The sequence below is a fragment of the Pan paniscus genome, chromosome 20 (genome assembly GCF_029289425.2).
Source record: "Pan paniscus chromosome 20, NHGRI_mPanPan1-v2.0_pri, whole genome shotgun sequence".
In the NCBI taxonomy this organism is placed as follows: Eukaryota; Metazoa; Chordata; class Mammalia; order Primates; family Hominidae; genus Pan; species Pan paniscus.
This window is the reverse complement of record NC_073269.2, coordinates 24,916,677-24,936,541: the sequence shown is the minus strand read 5'-3', so window position 1 is coordinate 24,936,541 and position 19,865 is coordinate 24,916,677. Positions and strand designations below refer to the sequence as shown.

Here is a 19,865-nt window from a genome sequence, read left to right as displayed (position 1 = left end):
TAAAGCCACAAACGTGGGTTGCTCAATTATTAGTGGTACCTTGTCAACAATTAACCCCTGAGGAAATCTCTGTCCCAACAGAGGCTACATACAGAACTCGGGGATTCAGATCCACTGGTTCATGTAGCTTAAATCCTGGAGCCAATATATGGGTACAGCATCCATCAGTTCCCACCCCTAAGTCTGGTGACCTTGTAGCTGTGAAAACAGAAAATGAAGGCATAGTACAATTTCCTAAAGATGAAAAACAATATGATGTTCCTATCCTTTTTTGTTATTACAGGGAATAATCTATCTACTAATGGTCAGCATGTATGTCTTTGTGTCTGAGGCCAAGAATAAATTCATGAACTGGTTAGCCACCGCTGCAATAGAAGCCAATCACAGACAATGTTTTCTATACGTCGAGTTGCCAAAGGCCACCAGGAATGGGCTACCTTGGAGAATCGTCCTGACAACATTTCTGAATGGCTATGTAGTTACCAACGGGGTCACAACAACACTTGTAGTCCAACCTGTACTTCCTTTGACCACACTAAGCAATCTATCTTTGCCCAAGTCAGACAAAAGGTGAACTCCACATTCTCCTTTCATCAAAAGCCTTGGTATCCTGCCCAATATTCCTGGAATGGTAGATTTTGGAAACCAGCTGTGCTGGTGCCTGGATTCCCTATAGCCCCCGCTTGGTCTGGAGGCCTTAAAAGGTTCCTCTAATATTACTCTGGGGTTTCTCCAGACAATTGTCAACACATACTCCAAATCAACATTGCCCCCAGTGAACCACAATCTCTTTCCTACTTTAATAATACATGAGTACACTGTGATTACAGTAGCTCCATTGCTGTCCCCTGGGGGAGCCCTCTGGGTATGCAGATCCTATGAGTGGTGATACCTGTCCCCACATTGGACAGGGAGATCAACTTGGGGATAGCCATTAATTCCATTCACCAACCGGGTTAATATTCCTCTCCCAAGTAATTTAGATACTTACAAACATCACTGGTTATGAATGTGCCAGCCTCCCTGGGCTCCCTGGTGGCAGTACCCTATCACAGTATTCTCCCCTGCCACTGGTACAATCCTGCTTCAGCAACAAATTAAAATATTAAGGTTATATGTAGAAAAAGCTCTTAATGATGTTAGCACTAGACTTATGTTGTTACCAGATAAATTTGCTCAGCTGAGTACAGTTGTGTTGCAAAATCAAATGGCATTAGACATGCTTACTGCAGCCCAAGGAGGGGTTTGTGCCATATTGCATGCTAAATGTGGTGTGTATATCCCTGGCAATTCTCACAATATGACTCTCCTTGGAAAGCCATGCTGGGTGTGGTTTTTATTAATTGTGCTTTTAATTCTCCTGTGCTTACCCTGTATCTGTAATCTATATCGACTATGCCTTCCCTATGTATCTGTAAGGGTATTTTCCTACAATTGAGTATCCAATTGAGGCCAAAGGTGGAGAAAAAGTTAAATTTGAATTGAATTGAATGCGGACACAAACGATGGTCACCAAGCCTGAGAACAGGTTCTGCGAGCCCCTTGATGCATTCATCTAGAGTTGTTTCAGAGAAATCTCGATTTCAATCTATTCCTTTATGTTAGTTATTGAAAAACAATAGCCAATTGCAAAAACAAGTTAACTTTTTGTGTTCCTTAAGCCCAGTCTCAAGGGCCCTCCACTGTGCCTCATGCCAAACAACTTATTACAAAATGACCTAGAGCCCCAGAACGCACTAAAGCTTCAAGAGACCTCTCCTTGTCCTTGCATGGATGGGTGGCTGACTCTGGAGCCCAGGTTGTTGCATTCTGGTGTGGCGATGAATCCTCCATAGTCTGATGAGTGTATATATATGTATATATATTTATGTGTGTATGTATATATATATTTATATGTGTGTATATATATATATTTGTGTGTGTGTGTGTGTATATATATATATATATCTTTTTCCTTCTCCCCTTTCCATTGCAATTTTCTTATATCAATTTACTTGGCCGGGCGCGGTGGCTCACGCTTGTAATCCCAGCACTTTGGGAGGCCAAGGCGGGCGGATCAGGAGGTCAGGAGATCGAGACCACGGTGAAACTCCGTCTCTACTAAAAATACAAAAAATTAGCCAGGCGTGGTGGCGGGCGCCTATAGTACCAGCTACTCGGAGAGGCTGAGGCAGGAGAATGGCGTGAACCCGGGAGGTGGAGCTTGCAGTGAGCCGAGATCGCGCCACTGCACTCCAGCCTGGTGACAGAGCGAGACTCCGTCTCAAAAAAAAAAAAAGAAAAAAAAAATTTACTTGTATCTGCATTGCCATTTATGTGGGATAAAGCTTGTTTACCCTTAAAGGTATTGTGTAGGTGTCTTTTCTTCTACCCTCATGTGTTTCCCTCACAGAACACCATATTTGTCAGAGGCTTTCTTTGTTCCTTTTTATTCTTTCTTCTTTAATCTTGTCTGCATGCCTTATTTTGACAAGGTGGTCTTCAAATACTGATATTCTTTCTTCTGCTTGGTCAGTTCAGCTACTGATACTTTTGTATGCTTCATGAAGTTCTCGTGCTGTGTTTTTCAGCTCCATCAGATCATTTATGTTCCTCTCCAAACTCGTTATTATAGTCAGCAGTTCCTCTAACCTTTTTTTTTTTTTTTTTTTGAGACGGAGTATTCGCTCTTTCGCCCAGTCTGGAGTGCAGTGGCATGATCTCAGCTCACTGCAAGCTCCGCCTCCCGGGTTCACGCCATTCTCCTGCCTCAGCCTCCCGAGTAGCTGGGACTACAGGCGCCCGCCACCATGCCTGGCTAATTTTTGTATTTTTTAGTAGAGACGGGGTTTCACCTTGTTAGCCAGGATGGTCTCGATCTCCTGACCTCGTGATCCGCCCGCCTCGGCCTCCCAGAGCGCTGGGATTACAGGTGTGAGCCACCGCGCCCGGCTCCTCTAACCTTTCATCAAGGGTTCTTAGCTTCTTTAAATTGGGTTAGAACATGTTCCTTTAGCTCAGCAGAGTTTTTTTATTACCCATCTTCTGAAGCCTACTTCTGTCAATTCCTGCATCTCATCCTCTGTCCAGTTCTGTACCCTTGCTGAAGAAACATTTTGATCATTTGGAGAAGAGGCACTCTAGCCTCTCAATGTTTTTTTGTTGATTCTTTCTCATCTTCATGAGTTTGTCTAGTTTTGATCTTTGAGGCTGCTGACCCTTGGATTTTTTTGTTTTGTTTTGTTTTGTTTTGTTTTGTTTTGTTTTGTTTTGTTTAAGACAGAGTCTTGCTCTGTTACCCAGGCTGGAGTGCAGTGGCAGGATCTCGGCTCCCTGCAACTTCCGCCTCCAAGGTTCAAGTGATTCTCATGTCTCAGACTCCCAAGTAGCTGGGACAACAGGCGTGCACCACCACGCCTTGCTAATTTTTGTATTTTTTTTAGTAGAGACCAGGTTTCACCACGTTGGCCAGGCTGGTCTCAAACTCTTGACCTCAAGTGCTCTGCCTGCCTCAACCTCCCAAAGTATTTGGATTACGGTGTGAGCCACCATGTGCAGCCTTGGGTGGGATTTTTCTGGGTATATTTTTTTCTTGTTGATGCTGTTGTTGCTGCTTTCTGTTTGTTTGTTTTTCATTCAGTGGTCAGGTCCCTCTTCTGTAGGGTTGCTGCACCTTGCTAGGGGTTCACCTCAGGCCCTATTCATCTGGTTCACTCCAGTGCCTGGAGAGGTCACTCAAGGAGGCTGCAGAACAGTAAAGAAGAGTGCCTGCACCTTCCTCTGGGATCTCTGACCTCAAGAGACACCAATCTGAAGCCAGTAGGATCACTCCTGTATAGGGTGCCTGACAACCGCTGTTGAGGAGGCTCATCCAGTGCATGGGGAGAAGAACCCTTTTAATGAAGCACTTTGACTGTCATTTGGTGGAGGGGGAGTGTTTTGCTGGGGGCAAATACACTCATCTGAGCTGCTGGAAATGCTCAGAACTAGCAGGAGGAAAGGCTAAGTCTGCTGGTCCACAGAGACTGCAGCCACCCCTCCCCCTAGGGTTCTGCTCTGATATTTGTTATTTCTTTTCTTATGCTGGGTTTGGGTTTGGCTTGTTCTTGTTTCTCTAGTTCCTTGAAGTGTTATTTTAGATTGTCTACTTATGCTCTTTCAGACTTTTTGATGTAGGCACTTGATGCTATGAACTTTCCTTTTAGCGCCACTTTGGGTGTATCCCAGACATTTTGATAGATTGTGTCATTATTATCATTCAGCTCAAATAATTTTTAAATTTCCATCTTGATTTCATACAAAAAAATTCAGAAACAGGTTGATCCTAAATTTTATTTTTCATTTAATTTCCGTGTATTTGCATGGTTGTGAGGGTGCATTTGAAGTTGATTTTCACTTTTATTCCACTGTTGTCTGAGAGAGTAGTTGATATAATTTTGATTGTCTTAAATGTATTGAGACTTGTTTTGTGGCCTATCATATGTCTATCTTGGAGAATGTTTCATGTTCTGAGGAATAAAATGTATATTCTGTAGTTGTTGGGTAGAATGTTCTGTAAATATTTTTCAAGTCCATTTGTTCTAGGCTATAGCTTAAGTCTATTGTCTTTTTGTTGTTGTTGTTGACTTTCTGTCTTGATGACTTGTCTAGTGCTGTCAGTAGAGTATTGAATTTCCCCATTATTATTGTATTGCCATTGATCTCATTTCTTAGGTCTACTAGTAATTGTTTAATAAATTGGGAGCTCCAGTGTTAGGTCCACATATATTTAGAATTGTGATATTTTCCTGTCCCTTTATCATTATATAATGTCCCTCTTTGTCTCTCTTTTAACTGTTTTTGTTTCAATATCTGTTTTGTCTGATGTAGGAATGGCGACTACTGCTTGCTCTTAAGGTACATTTGCATGATTATCTTTTTCCAACCCTTTGCCTTAAGTTTATGTGAGTCTTTATGTGTTGTCGGTGAGTCTCTTGATGATAGCAGATATTTGGTTGGTAAATTCTTATCCATTCTACCATTCTGTATCTTTTAAGTGGCACATTTAGGCCACTAATCGCTATAAATTATACCACCATCCATTATAATTCCTGTCATTGCAAGGCTTGAAACACGTTGTAATCCATTCATCTGCATTCAAGTTTGCAGTTATAATAAAAATTTTGGCCTGTTGATTTTCCTGGTGATTAAATAGTCTGTCAAGAGAAAGCAGAGATGCATGGGCATCAACATGGAAGACAGCAATAATGGTAGTGTGTGCCAGGATTCAGACATCTTCCCAGTATTGTTTTCCCCAAACCTCTTTATTCCCAATTAACAATTTGTTTCATTACCATTGGAGCATCCAGGTAGTAAGACCATTTGCTACTGATAAAGTGTTGGAATACAAGTTGTCAGGCCTCTGAGCCCAAGCTAAGCCATCATATCCCCTGTGACCTGTACACATCCAGATGGCCTGTTCCTGCCTTAACTGATGACATTCCACCACAAAAGAAGTGAAAATGGCCCGTTCGTGCCTTAACTGATGACATTGTCTTGTGAAATTCCTTCTCCTGGCTCACCCTGGCTCAAAAGCTCCCCTACTGAGCACCTTGTGACCCCCACTCTGCCCACCAGAGAACAACCCCCCTTTGACTGTAATTTATCTACCCAAATCCTATAAAATGGCCCCACCCTTATCTCCCTTCGCTGACTCTCTTTTTGGACTCAGCCCGCCTGTACCCAGGTGATTAAAAGCTTTTATTGCTCACACAAAGACTGTTTGGTGGTCTCTTCACACGGACGCACATGAAACAAGTGACAAATCCCTTTGGCTTCCTCCTGTATAGCTCAGAGGATGGCTACTAGTTCAGCTAACTTGCTGCTCCCACCCCTTCTTTCATCAGAAGTGCTTACCTTTTTAACAGGGTTATAAGCCACAGCCTTCCAGCATCGGGTCCCACCAATGTATATGGTGGATCCATCATAAACCAAGCATGTTTCTGATCCTCTAGGCTTAGTTCTTTTGTTGTACCTGAGCGAGTTAGAAATCGCCACACTTTGAGACAAATTCAAGAGTCCTTTATTAGCCGGCGACCGAGAGATGGCTGACGCACGAAATTCTCTCAGCCCCGAAGAAGGGGCTAGATTTTCTTTTATACTTGGGTTTACAGAGGGGAGGGGGAATTCTAGCTGCAGCAATCTTACAGAAGAAAAACAGACAAAAAAGTTAAAAAGATAAATGGTTACAGGAACGCAAACAGTTCCAGGTGCAGGGGCTTTTATTTCATCACAAAGTGATAGGTGCGGGGGCTCTGCGTGTTATCTACCGGACAAAATGCGGGCGCTTTATGGCACCATCTCCGAGCAAATTCCAGCGGAATTCGCTTGCCTCAGCACCTTATCAGTTAATTGCACTCTTTGATATATTGAGAGTCAGCTTGCACAAGTTAAGTCCTTGAGGAAAGGGGGTGGGTAAGGAGCACTTGATGTCTTGTAAATGAAGGAGCCAAATGGAGTTCTTCCGGTTCTGTCAGCTAAGGGAGAGTCTATTCACGTTAAAAACAAGGTTAGGTATCTAAGGGAAAGTCTATTCGTGTTAATACAAGATTGGGCTTTACACTTTAAAGGAGTTGCCCCATTGGGTGGGGGAGGTTTCCTTCCCTACCTGCAGGACTTCCTTGGTGATTTTCCGAGCTGGCAAGTTTTGCACATCCTCATGTAAAAATGATACCCTTTGGCTTTGGCTTAGCATGCTCTTGTACATACCATTTCCATTCTATGATGCTATTTTCTTGGGCACGTCTTATCTGGTGAGTTTTGGGGGAACCCATGACTCAAGTCATAGTAGGAATTTCAGGCCTCATAAAGACATCATGGTTGAAGCAGAGGTGTTTCGTTTCCAGCAAAACCCAATAGCAAGCTAACAATTGCTTCTCGAAATGGGTATAAGCTTTGTCATCCTCTGGCAGTTTCTGGTTCCAAAACCTGAAAGGTACCCTCTTCCCATCTTGCTTCTGCCTAAGGCTCCAATTAGCATGTTGATTTAGGACAGTTACTTGCAGTTCTACTGGCCCATCCCATACAGGTCATAGACCCAGGGCCAGTTGACCCACTTGTTTAGCTTGTTCAGAAGCCATGCTCTCTTTCTCTCCCCAAAGAAAGTCATAGCGTTTTCTAGTGGCTGCATGCAGAGGTTGTAAAATGTTACCCAAGTGGGGAATATCATGTCTCCAGAGTCCAAACAAGCCAATACATTTCTGAGCCTCCTTTTTAGTGGTAGGGGTTGCAAATTCTAGTATTTTAGCCTTGGCCTTTGGTAAAATGGACTACTTCCCTGCATTCCATAGAATGCCGAGGAATTTTACAGTTTGTGCTTGTCCTTGAATTTTACTAAGGTTAATTTCCCATCCTTGAGATAAGAGCTGGGTTTTTACCTGCTCCAGGCCCCAGCTGATTAATTCTTCAATTTTACCCTGATAAGACCATTGGGACAGCTGCTTTTTTCATCAATAGGCTGATATCTTTGAGCCTGATCAGTCGAGACATAGGCCTGGCTTTGGGCCAGGGTCAGTCTGGAAGTTGGATTAGCATTTTTTTTTTTCCAGCTTACCTTTTCTCTTGTAGCAACCAGCCCCTATCTTGATACATTAACTTATAACCAGTAAGCAAACACCATCCACTCCGGGAGATCCCTCAGCATCTCCTTTGCTCACTGGAATCCCCTGCAGCACTTCAAGCACAGTCAAAGGTTTAAATTGCACTAATTTAGATTCCCAATTCCCACAAAGACCAGTTCCCCTGAATCATTCAGTCCCCAAAGGTGAAAACTGGGAGAGTTCCCATTCCTGGATATGGGAATTTCTCGAGTTTCCAGCTCTGTCATTGTGGCCAAAAAGTGGCAGTTTGGTTTTCAAATCCTGTTTGTGATGCCAAAAATATTCTGTGTGGGAAACGCGCAAGGGGAGAAGAAAAGACACACACACAATACCTTTAAAGGTCAACAAGCTTTATCCTACATAAATGGAAATGCAGATATAATAAGCAAATGAGATAAGCAAATCAATGAAATAAGCAGATTGATACAATAAGCAAATTGCAATGGAAAGAGGAGAAGGGAAAAGAGATATATATATTATGCTCGCCAGACTATGGAGGATTCACCACCAGAGTGGGAAGCAACAGTCTGGGCTCCAGAATCAGACACTGTACTCACCAGACTGTTGAGGATTCACACCAAACAGAGAAGCAACAGCCTGGGCTTCAGAGTCAGACACTCATCTATGCACAGATGAGGAGAGGTCTCATGAAGCTTGGGCACACTCTGGGACCCTAGCTCTTTGGTAATGAGTTGTTTGGCATAAGGCCCAGTCAAGAGAGTCGTTCATGATTGGGCCCAAGCAACACAAAAAAGTCAACTTGCTTTTGCAATTCTCTATTGTTTTTCAACAACTAATACATAGGAATAGATTGAAATAGAGATATCTCCAAAACAGTGTTGGATGAATGCATCAAGGGGCTCACACAACCTGTTCCAGGACTTGGTGACCATTGATTGTGTCCATTTTCAATTGAGTTCAAATTTAATATTTAACTTTTCCTCCACAAATTTTCCTGTCTTGATGAATTGGCTCTGTCTAGGCAAAGGGCAAGGTGAACCCCTTGGGCAGTTACACTACTCTGCCTTCTGGGTTCAAGTGATTCTCCTGCCTCAGCCTCCATAGTAGCTGGGACTACAGGTATGCACCACCACACCCAGCTAATTTTTTTGTATTTTTAGTAGAAATGGGGTTTCACCATGTTGGCCAGGCTGGTCTTGAACTCCTGACCTCAAGTGATCTGCCCACCTCGGCCTCCTAAAATGTTGGGATTACAGGCGTGAGCCAGCACTCCCTAAATTTTGTGTGTGTGTGTGTGTGTGTGTGTGTGTGTGTCTGTGTGTGTGTGTGTTTAGCAGAGACAGGATTTCACCATGTTGTCCAGGTTGGTGGTGAACTCCTGACCTCAAGTGATCCACCTGCCTCGGCCTCCCAAAAATGATTTCTTTCTATCTCCTATAACAGTTTGAAATTACTTAAAGGGTGTTTCACATTGAAAAAATAAAAAGAATGGCTCTCCCTCTCCCTCTCCCCACGGTCTCCCTCTCCCTCTCTTTCCACAGTCTCCCTCTGATGCCGAGCAGAAGCTGGACTGTACTGCTGCCATCTCGGCTCACTGCAACCTCCCTGCCTGATTCTCCTGCCTCAACCTGCCGAGTGCCTGCGATTGCAGGCGTGCGCCGCCACGCCTGACTGGTTTTCGTATTTTTTTTTGGAGACGGGGTTTCGCTGTGTTGGCCAGGCTGGTCTCCAGCTCCTAACCGCGAGTGATCCGCCAGCCTCGGCCTCCTGAGGTGCCGGGATTGCAGACGGAGTCTCGTTCACTCAGTGCTCAATGGTGCCCAGGCTGGAGTGCCAGTGGCGTGATCTCAGCTGGCTACAACCTCCACCTCCCAGCCGCCTGCCTTGGCCTCCCAAAGTGCCGAGATTGCAGCCTCTGCCCGGCCGCCACCCCGTCTGGGAAGTGAGGAGCATCTCTGCCTGGCCGCCCATCGTCTGGGATGTGAGGAGCCCCTCTGCCTGGCTGCCCAGTCTGGAAAGTGAGGAGCATCTCTGCCCGGCCGTCACCCCATCTAGGAAGTGAGGACCATCTCTGCCCGGCTGCCCATCATCTGAGATGTGGGGAGCGCCTCTGCCCGGCCGCCCCATCTGAGAAGTGAGGAGCCCCTCCGCCCGGCAGCCACCCCTTCTGGGAAGTGAGGAGCGTCTCTGCCGGGCAGCCACCCTGTCCGGGAGGGAGGTGGGGGTCAGCCCGTGCCAGGCCAGCCGCCCCGTCTGGGAGGGAGGTGGGGGTCAGCCCCCACCAGGCCAGCCGCCCCGTCCGGGAGGGAGGTGGGGGGCAGCCCCCGCCCAGCCAGCCGCCCCGTCCGGGAGGTGAGGGGCACCTCTGCCCAGCCGCCCCTACTGGGAAGTGAGGAGCCCCTCTGCCCGGCCACCACCCCGTCTGGGAGGTGTACCCAATAGCTCATTGAGAACGGGCCATGATCACAAGGGCGGTTTTGTGGAATAGAAAAGGGGGAAAGGTGGGGAAAAGATTGAGAAATCGGATGGTGGCTGTGTCTGTGTAGAAAGAAGTAGACATGGGAGACTTTTCATCTTGTTCTGTACTAAGAAAAATTCTTCTGCCTTGGGATCCTGTTGATCTATGACCTTACCCTCAACCCTGTGCTCTCTGAAACATGTGCTGTGTCCACTCAGGGTTGAATGGATTAAGGGCGGTGCAAGATGTGTTTTGTTAAACAGATGCTTGAAGGCAACATGCTCGTTAAGAGTCATCACCACTCCCTAATCTCAAGTACCCAGGGACACAAACACTGCGGAAGGCCGCAGGTCCTCTGCCTAGGAAAACCAGAGACCTTTGTTCACTTGTTTATCTGCTGACCCTCCCTCCACTATTGTCCTATGACCCTGCCAAATCCCCGTCTGCGAGAAACACCCAAGAATGATCAATTAAAAAAAAAAAAAAAGAAAGAAAGAAAGCATTACAAATATAGTTTAAAAAAAAGAATGTGGATAAAAATGAAATACAGACAAAAAATTACAAGAGATTACAAAATATATATGTAGATCTGGAGTGGTCAAAATTGACAAATTTTATTTATTTATAAAGTGTTATTAAAATTAGCTTTAGTATTGATAATGCACTATTACCAAAGTAAACGTTGTTGAATACATTCAAAAAGACAGAGGGTAAAAAAGAGATAGAACCCCTATTCAATGGCTAGGAGATGAGAAAGCAGCAGAGATGGAAAAGAAACTTTATAAAATTCTTCTGAAATTCTGCCACCTTTCTTCATATTGCTCATGTTTCTCATGCTGAGAGTAGCTGTGCAGTTTGGGTGTTTAGACAGAAATTTCTTTTAAGGGAATATTTTCTGACTGACTTGATCAATCTCATATCTAATCTGAGCTTTTTCTTAAAATCTTTTTAACTTTCTTCTCTCAAAATAATCTCGCTCAGATGGAGATCTGTTTTTCTCTCCAATGCTTTGTCTGTTTCAGAAGCCCTGTTAGTATTAGTATCCCATGGTGTCTGAATGGGGTGGGCTGTCACAGTGAGAACTTTTGAAGCCATCTCTATCTGGACTCATGCTGGAAATCCAGCAGTATTTTTTGCATGTCACCATTATAAGTAGAAACTGAGGCTGAAACACTACTCCCATTTCCATTATTGTGAAGGTGTAATTCTACCCATGAGGCCTGCAGGCTCTCCTCCTGCAGCTCAGGCCTCACTCGCTCATGTGACACTGGAGTGCTGCTGTGGCAAATGGGGTTCACATAAAATGTGAGCTGTGCTGTTGGCTGTGCCTCAGTGGCAGATGGTAGAGGTGAATGGAGGACACTAGCAACCAGGAGAAAGCAAGCAGGAGTGCTGTAGCCCAGTGCCAATGAGTACAGAGCCACTGCTCTAAAATGTAAATAGCCAAAAATATAGAACCCTACTGAAACTTTTTTGTAGCAGAGTGAAAGCCTACCTTCAGCAGGCACTTGGCTTCAAGCTGCAAAACTACCTCCTGTTATGAAGATGTGAAAAATTTATTTGTCATTGAATGTAAGTAATTAGCATACACAGGTGGCCTTTTCATTCTCCAGGTGAATTTAGGATTAACCATGTATGACATGGTGCTGGAAATTCTTCTACTTGTGGACCAATTATGGTGACCATCCTTCTGTCTTTGTGAACTGTTAAGCAGATTGACTATGATGCATGTCACATTCAAGTTTAATTGTGTAATAAAACCGTTTTCTTTCTATTATTGTGGAGTTTCTCTGGGGCTGGATAAAATTTTTCTTTTTTGCTGTTTTCTTTTTTTTCTTGAGAAGGTCTCACTCTGTCACCCAGGTTAGAGTGCAGTGGTACAGGAGTGAGCCACCATGCCCAGCCCAATTTTTCTTTTAAGGATTGTTTGCAAACATTGTCTAGAATTACCAGACATGATATAAACACATAAGGTGTCAACCAGAATTTACTCTAGAGGAGAGTTTCCCTCTCAGGCTTCCAGTCATCTCATAGTTGTGTAGCACAGTGCATGCCATCCCCTAAATATGCAGGCAGAATTGTGTCTCTGCTGATTTGGTATCTATAGTCCTCTACAGTCACTTCTAGAGAGGCTAGACCACATTTCTCCAAGTTTCAGAGAGTAGCAATCAATTATTTTACCTCTTTCACTGACTCTTGTGTCTTTAGACCTGAAACTGATTCAGATACTATAAAGCCCAGAAACTTAATCAGAATAACATGTGTGCATTGAGTAGACATGTAGACATGAGAATCTCCACTTTCCCCTTCCTCCTCATGCTAAAATCCCAACAAACGTGCAGGTAACACCTGCTGCAACTTCAGCAATTCAGGCTCTAAATCTGTAGCTCCAAATTTTGAATTGAGGTCTTGAGATTTGGGAAATAAAAAACTTTTGTCTGAAAAATGGAAGTCTTTTTGTTATCAAGTTCAGACAGACATTAAAATAGAAGTACAGTTATGTCTTTCTCCCCTTTTGAACTATGTATTCATCTCTTGAAACTGTTCACTATTGGCATGAGTAGTGTAAATTAAACTAATAATGCCACATTGGACACTATATCCCATACTGTAAACCATAAGGATATATATATATGATATATATCTAATCAATAATCAATGTTATTTCTGTAAATAAATAAAAAAAATTTCTTTTTTTTTTTGAGATGGAATCTCACTCTGTCACCCAGGCTGGAGTGCAGTGGTGCAATCTCGGCTCACTGCAACCTCTGCCTCCCGGGTTCAAGTGACTCTCCTGCCTCAGCCTCCCAAGTAGTTGAGACTACAGGCACGCACCACCATGCCTGGCTAATTTTTCTATTTTTAGTAGAGATGGGGTTTCACCATATTGGCCAGGCTTGTCTCAAACCCCTGACCTCAGGTGATCCACCCACCTCGGCCTCCCAAAGTGCCGGAATTACACGCATAAACCACCGTGCCCAGGCTCTGCATTAGTTTTCTAAGAATAATGATCTCCAGCTTTATCGATGTTATTGCATCAATGAAGATGGGAAAAGTTTATTTGTCATTGAATATAAGCAATTAGCATACACAAATGGCCTCATCATTCTCCAGGTGAATTTAGCATGAACTATGTATGACATGGTGCTGTAAATTCTTCTACTTGTGGACTAATTATGGTGACCATCTTTATGTTTTTGCGATCTGTTAAGCAGACTGATGATGATGCATGTCACATTCAAGTTTAATTGTGTAATAAAACCATTTTCTTTCTGTTCTATTATTGTGGAGTTTCTCTGGGGATGGAGAATATTTTTCTTTTAATTAATGTTTCCAGACACCATCTAGAATTACCAGACATGATGTACACACAGAAGGTGCCAACCAGAATGTACTCTAAAAGGGACTTTCTCTCTGAGGATTCTAGTCAACTGACAGTTGTGTAGCACAGTGCATGCTGTTCCCTAAATATGCAGACAGAATTGTGTCTCTGCCTAGTTGGTACTTACAGTCCTCTACAGTCACTTCTAGAGAGGCTAAATCACATTTCTACGAACTTCAAACTCAGAGAGAGTTAAAATGAAAGTGTAGTTATGTATTTCTCTCCCCTTTGAACTATATATTCATCTCTTGAAACTGTTCACTATTGGCACAGGTAGGTAAAAATTAAACTAATAATGCCACATTGGACACTATATCCCATACCCTAAACCATAATGATATATATCTAATTAATAATCAATGTTATTTCTGTAAATAAATAACAATTTCTGACAATCAACTTTGTATCAGCCCACTCTCTGTTCCTCTCTTGTTGTCTTTACAAATCTTCCTGTAACTGCTGCTGATCACAGTAGAGGTTTCAGACAACTTGAATCTTTGCTCCCAGGTTGTAATCCATAAACTTGACCCAAATAAACTGTGTACTTTTCATGCACGTCCATGTGAAGAGACCACCAAACAGGTTTTGTGTGAGCAATAACAGCTTTTAATCACCTGGGTGCAGGCGGGCTGAGTCCGAAAAGAGAGTCAGCGAAGGGAGATAGGGGTGGGGCTGTTTTATAAGATTTCGGTAGGTGGAGGAAAATTACAGTCAAAGGGGGTTTTTTTCTCTGGCGGGCAGGAGTGGAGGTCACAAGGTGCTCAGTGGCGGAGCTTTTTGAGCCAGGATGAGCCAGGAAAAGGACTTTCACAAGGTAATGTCATCACTTAAGGCAAGGACTGGCCATTTTCACTTCTTTTGTGGTGGAATGTCATCAGTTAAGGTGGGGCAGGGCATTTTCACTTCTTTTGTGATTCAGTTACTTCAGGCCATCTGGGCATATACGTGCAAGTCACAGGGGATGCGATGGCTTGGCTTGGGCTCAGAGGCCTGACAGTACTTACATTCATCTTGTGTCAGCTTTTTTTTTTCATGTAGACTTATCATTTAGAATGTGCTAGAGCAGCCTCTATGAGGGGATCTCTTCTTTGACTGTACTCCACTTGCTGTAACACCAAAGGATGCAGAGCCAGGTGGATCCTACCTAGAATCTGCAGATAAGGTCTGGGCTCTGCTTCGGATTTACAAATAAGGGCCGGAGTTTGGATAAAGAATGTACAGAAAACTAACAAAAGGCATTTTCTGCATTGTGAGATATCAACATACACATTTTACAGCCCCCATTCGGGAGTGTGGCTCTTTGAGATTTTTCATATCTTGTTCATTGACCTGCTAGTTATGTGAGAGGACCCAGGAGGAAATAGAATCTGATGGCAGAATCTGTAACTATAAATAAGCATCTTAGGAGTGAGATCAAGGCCACAAAATATCCAGAGCCATGACCACAACTATATTTGCCTGTAAAATGTGATTTTTGTATTTTACCTGAAAAATTAGTATTTTTGTTCTTTCTTTTATCCAAGAGCTAGCAAATAAGGACAAATGATCCAGGTTCTGGAGTTCCACCAAGGGCAGTTCCATTTTCTATTTAGAATCAGCCTGAGTCTCTCCAGAGTGGCTTATCATTGGACTATCAGCCCAGGGTCACTGGGAATTCCCTCAAAATCACCTAGGTGTCTTTGAGGCATTTGAGGATGTACAACGCAGAATTGTGTCAGGCTGACAAGAGTGGTTAATTCTGCTTCTGTCTCAGTGTATGAGAAATGAGTCATCTGTGTTTGTTCATCCCCTCATACAAGAGGTGTCTTTGGTTGGTACCCAGATGAGAGTTTCTCCAGTTTCCTGGTACTTGGATAATAAACAAGGAGGAGATCTGGAGACCGAAATAGATAAACTAGTTGCTTCAATTTCATATGGCCATTAAAAAAAAATACATGAAGCAGTCATAGTTTCTACAATCCAGAAACTTTTAGTCTACACTAGCAACTGGATAAATAATTGAATTACGCATCATATGGTTGGTACAATAAATAGATCTGTCCAACACCTTGGGCTTTATTTAGGCCACTTTCTTTATATTGTTGTGACTTCTGATTCTACATCTGAAGGCACATTTAGGAACAGAAGAATTGTTATTATAATTTCTTTTTTTTTTTTTAAACGGAGTCTCTGTCACCCAGGCTGGAGTGCAGTGGTGTGATCTGGGCTCACTGAAACCTCTGCTGCCCTGGTTCAAGCGATTCTCCTGCTTCAGCTTCCTGAGTAGCTGGGATTACAGGTGAGGTGCCTGCCACTGTGCCCAGCTAATTTTTGTATTTTTAGTAGAGATGGTGTTTCACCAAGTTGATCAGGCTTGTCTCAAACTACTGAACTCGTGATCTGCTGGCCTTGGCCTCCCAAAGTGCTGGGAATACATGTGTAAGCCACCATACCTGGCCGTAAAATTTGTATTTCTTTTACCTTGCTAAGTGTACATATTTATTTTCTAATAAAATTTCCCTTAAAATGCCAGGTATGGTGGCTTATGCCTGGAATCCCAACAGTTTGGTGGGGGGCCTGGACAGGTGGATCATGAGGTCAGGAGCTTGAGACCAGACTAGCCAATATGGTGAAATGCCACCTCTACTAATAATACAAAAATTAGCCAGGTGTGGTGGCACCCCAGCCTGGGCAACTAGAGCAAAACACCATCTCAAAATTAATTAATTAATTAATTAATTAAAAAATCAGACTTTATTAAAGATCTTCTGGAAAAAAGAAACCTGCAAAACAAGGTCTTCAACTTACTGTACATATTAAAATTTGAGAGGTGCCTTCTAACACAACATGTCTTTTCCATCTGAAAAATATTTACAACTCATTCCATATGAAGAAAATATAGCACTGAAAAATATACACGTTCGTGAGGCTGGGTGTGGTGGCTCATGCCTGTAATCCCAGCACTTTGGGAGGCTGAGGCAGGTGGATCATTCCTGAGACCAGCTCGGTCAGGGAGACCCTAACCCAGCGGTGCTAAAGGAATTAAAGACACACACACAGAAATATAGAGGTATAGAGTGGGAAATCAGGGTTCTAATAGCCTTCAGAGCTGAGAGCCTGGAGCAGAGGTTTATCCACATATTTATTAACAGCAAGCCAGTGATAAGCATTGTTTCTATAGATTATAGATTAACTAAAAGTATTCCTTATGGGAAATAAAGGGATGGGCTGAAGTAAAGGAATGAGTCTGGCTAGTTATCTGCAGCAGGAGCATGTCCTTAAGGCAGAGATCACTCATGTTATTGTTTGTGGTTTAAGAATGCCTTTACACGGTTTTCTGCCCTGGGTGGACCAGGTGTTCCTTGCCCTCGTTCCGGTAAACCCACAACCTTCTAGCGTGGGCGTCATGGCAATCACAAACATGTCACAGTGCTGCAGAGATTTTGTTTATGGCCAGTTTATGGCCAGATTTTGGGGATCCTGTTCCCAACAGATCATGATGTCAGGAGTTCAAGACCAGCCTGGCTAACATAGTGAAACCCCGTCTCTACTATAAATACAAAAATTAGCCAGTCGTGGTGGCAGATGCCTGTAATCCTAGCTACTAGGTAGGCTGAGGCAGAAGAATCTCTTGCACCTGGGGGAGGTGGAGGTTGCAGTGAGCCGAGATTGAGCCAGTGCACTCCAGCCTGAGCAACAGAGTGAGACCCCATCCCCCTCCAAAAAAGAAAATATATATATATACACATGTTCTGTTCATGCCCTTAATTTTACACTTATTATCTAGAAAAATATCATTATAAGAACTGATGTTGTGGATCTTATGCTGCTCTTTTTTCTCAGTTAGAGAATACATTAGAGAATATTTCTGTGTTGAAAATTATTTTATTGGATAATTTTAGTCAGTCCCATAAGTCAGAGCCAGTTCTCTTTACTTTGTCATTACACCTTAAGTCAAACTAAAAATTCCGCCCATGGCCACATGGTAAAAATGTGTGTGTGTGTGTGTGTGTGTGTGTGTGTATGTTTCAGGGACCATTGCAATTTAGGGATGTGGCCATAGAATTCTCTCTGGAGGAGTGGCATTGCCTGGACACTGCACAGCAGAATTTATATAGGGATGTGATGTTAGAGAGCTACAGAAACCTGATTCCTTGGTGAGGATAACTTGAGTACATAATTCATAATATACCCTAAAGGTTTTATTTCTCTTTTTTGTAGAATGTGTTTTGGTCATTTATTCTTTGCATAAAAGAGTTTCAGATCCCCTTTTCCCAGAAAATCTTCAGAATTTGTTCATTTAGATAAGAATTTCAAGATGTTTCATCGTAATCCTAACTTTCCACATTCCTCAGTTGAGCTGTATTCTTCACTGTAAATTAGTGGCAATTCCAGAAATTTAGTGGCATAAAATATTGTTGCCGCACCTGAAAATCTAATTGCCACCACCAATTTTTGATTCAGTAGTACCAGATAGTAAAATTAAGAAACCTACAAATTGAAAGTATTTTCTAAATATTTAGAAATTTCTGTTATAACTTAGTATTTTTGTATTAATTTACTAGACTATTTTATCACATCCTCTCTGCTGAGCACATTACTAGCTTGTAATTAGAGAATGCGAGCAAGATTTATGTTTCTATTTTTAATAAAACAGGTATTGTTGTCTCTAAGCAAGACCTGATCACCTGTCTGGAGCAAGGAAAAAAAAACCTTTGACTATGAAGAGACATGAGATGATTGCCAAACACCCAGGTAGGTGTGAGTGAAAATGAATACAACAGATGACACAGATAAGAGGTCCCAAGATCAAAGAGAAAGCCAGTCTGAAATGTGATTTGGAAAGCTGTGTTCCAAAGAAAATAGTTCCTGGGATGCTGATATATATACATATATATATATAAAAATATTTTACTCTCACAAATGGGTGTCTTCTGTCTTATGCTTTTAAATTCTCTAAGGATTCTACATTTTGTTTGGTGAGCTTCCTTCAAGTTCACAGTGAGAGCCAAAGTCATCTTCATGGGGTATAAGAGACTGCACAATCTGACTGCTTTTCCATTATTTTGGAGACACACAAATATCTGCATAATTTTGAGAAACTGAAACTATGTTTTAAGTTATCTTTTTGCATCAGGTCTGAAATGTGCGAGAGTAGTAGTTTCTGTTGCATTTTTTTGTTCATTTTTCTGCATAGTCCATTCTGTTTTTATTACTATATAGCCTTGAAATATAGTTTGAAATTATAAGTATGATATCCTGCTTTTTTCTTTTTCCTCATGACTGCTTTGGCTATTCAAAGTTTATTTTACTTTCATGTGAATTTTAGAATTGTAATTTCCATTACTGTGAAAAAAACTACCACAGCAATTTTGATAGAAAATATATTGAATCTGTAGATTACTTTGGATAATATGACACTGCAATAATATTTATTCTTTCAAGCCATAGACAAAATATTTTAAAATTGATTTGGATCTTCTCTAATTTTTTCATTTTTTTATTGTAAAGATTTTTTACCTCCTTGGTTAATTTTTTCCTCAGAAATTTATTAATTAATGCTATAGTAAATAAGATTTTTTTCTTCCTTTATTTTATCAGAGAGTTTAAGTGGATGAAACCATACATATATTTGTATGTTAATTTTACCCTGTGCTAATTTACTGAGTGTATTTTTTAGCTTAGATAGGTTTCAATGTACTGTTTATGTTTTTTTAAATATAAGATTGTATGATCCACAAACAGCAGCTTTTTTCTTATTTTTCAATTTCAATGGTTTCTTTTATTTCTTTGACTAATTCTTCTGCCACATACTTCCAGTGCTACATTAAAATAGAAGCATCAACAACAATGGACACAATATAGTTTTGTATTGGTGTCTGAATTTGATGGAGTAAACACTTCTTCATATTTTCATAAACTGATTTTAGATTGTAAAGATTTCCTTTTATTGGGCCCTTAGGATGATGAGATGCCCTCTGAATTTGTAGTGAAGAAGGGTTGTAGCTTGGTCAGAAGGCTGCTGGGTTTGCAGCAGGGTCCACCTTTAGTTGGCTTAGTAAGGGACTTGGGTAGTTGTAATTCCCATTTTATTTTTGGGCAGACAGAATATCCTTCAGGACTTTGCTCCATAGGGCAGACATTGGGGCAGGTTTTTGCAGTTGGTTCTGCATATAGTGGGCCTTACATCAGGATGTGGATGAATGTGGCTTTCACTGAGTACCAGAGAGCATTTCCTCAGGTAACTGTGTGCATTTCTATATAGGCAGAACTGGCCATAAACTGTGGCTCAGGTGACTGAAACTAAGTCATTGAGCAGCTTCAGAAACCAGAGTAAAGGCCAATGTCTGCAGGTCTGCCTACGTGACTGTAAATGGGCGCCTTCCTCCAGGTCTCTGGAATGCAGGACCTCTCCCAGAGTGTGGCTGGGAGGAGTTTGGGATAGTTGCAGAGTAAGTTCACAATTCTC

The 19,865-nt window shown here is 42.2% G+C and overlaps 2 pseudogenes; one reads left to right on the top strand and one right to left on the bottom strand.

Moving 5' to 3' along the window:
- Positions 1 to 8,975: 8,975 nt before the first annotated feature.
- LOC129394648 (BCL2/adenovirus E1B 19 kDa protein-interacting protein 3-like) lies at positions 8,976 to 13,491 on the bottom strand (annotated as a pseudogene).
- A 3,928-nt stretch (positions 13,492 to 17,419) lies between these two features.
- Positions 17,420 to 19,367, top strand: LOC112437910 (zinc finger protein 506-like; annotated as a pseudogene).
- The last annotated feature ends 498 nt before the right edge of the window (positions 19,368 to 19,865 follow it).